Below are 1,465 nucleotides of genomic sequence, written 5' to 3'. Positions count from 1 at the left end.
GGGGCATTGTTAGGTGCACATGCTAAAGTACTGCTGGTTGAAGGACTTTTATCAACCAAAAATAAGGAAAATATTCATACTGATTTTTAGGATATTATTTCGCGGTTCTTTACTCCATATTATAGTCAATTCCATACATAACTGTTTTAGTTGTCATTGTATACGACTATTCCGAAACTGCCAGTTAAGTTTTGAACTTGACTAATTTACTTCTTAGGCCTATTGATTCCAGGTACTTAACATTCTTCTTTCTGCAACATTGATCACTCTCCTACTGTTTAACAGAGAAAAATTTGTTTGCCATTGTCTGCATTTTTTAAAAAAAGGTTGACAATTTTGATTCCTGCCTCTAACTGTAAAGATCAATAAGCGTCCAGATATAGAGAGTCATGGAACTGGCAAGATAAACAGGTAGGCTTTTGTCTGAATACAGAGAAGCACATCGACAGAATAATGGTCATTTAGTGCTAGGAAAAAGAAAGACACGACAGACAGAAACTACAGAGACTTACCAGTGGCGCCATCCAACCACCCACGAAACTAGCAGGCTGGACGGACACTGACAAACAGACAAACAGAAAGACAAACAAACATCTGTCGGCAAGTGCCAGAGGATGAAAGAAAAGGGGGTCGTGTCAGCAGCACATAATTTCTGACCGGAAACAAAGCTTGCTTCCAGCGCCAGCACGGATATACATTATAGTGGAGGTGAAAACCCCTCCAAAACAAAACAAAACAAAAAACAACCAAAAAAACGCCCCCCCCCAAAAAAAAAAAAAAAAAACAACAAAAAAACACAACAACAACAACAACAAAAAAACCAAAAACAAAACAAAAACAAAAAACAAAAAACAAACCAACGCACACACACACAAAAAGAATCCCCCAAACGAATACATCCGCAAACAGCAGAGTTCACCAGCTGAAAATAATCTCCAAAGTACTGTTTCTAGTATTTAGGTCAACGACATTATCATGTGTGTGTGTTTGTGTGTGTGCGAACAGATACCTTTTTGTAATAGAATGCTACAAACCTGGTAAAAAAATGGGACAAACACAGAGTCATGCAGAATTGTCGGGCAAATTATATAGGATGGCAGGGGTATTAAATCAACCAGTTCAAAGGTCACGTCAGTCAAACAATCTGACATTTCCAGAGGTGAGAAGAGGTTAGGAAAATACAAGTTAAACAAATGCCACACACAGTGTGCTGAAAGCGTGCGGTCAGAAAGTATTTCTCAGAAACCAAAACAAAACAAAAACCAAAAACACTTACACTTACACCCACCCACAATGAGCCATCCCGATTTAGCCAGACCCTTTTATTTTTCACATGCGCAACCATGCACTCACCTGCACTTACTGAAGAACCATTGCTCACTCGCAATAATACAGTCACACACACACACATACACACACACACGCACGCACACACACACACACACACACACACACACACACACAC

The 1,465-nt window shown here is 39.4% G+C and overlaps 1 protein-coding gene across 1 annotated transcript in view; it reads right to left on the bottom strand.

The window, feature by feature from the left end:
* Positions 1 to 1,465, bottom strand: part of LOC101862230 (uncharacterized serine-rich protein C215.13) — a gene marked incomplete at its 5' end in the record, with an annotated part of 10,237 nt that overhangs the window by 7,984 nt on the left and 788 nt on the right.

The sequence above is a fragment of the Aplysia californica genome, unplaced genomic scaffold, assembly GCF_000002075.1.
Source record: "Aplysia californica isolate F4 #8 unplaced genomic scaffold, AplCal3.0 scaffold01076, whole genome shotgun sequence".
Taxonomy (NCBI): Eukaryota; Metazoa; Mollusca; class Gastropoda; order Aplysiida; family Aplysiidae; genus Aplysia; species Aplysia californica.
The sequence above is the reverse complement of the archived record's forward strand: the minus strand, read 5'-3'. Positions and strand labels throughout refer to the sequence as shown.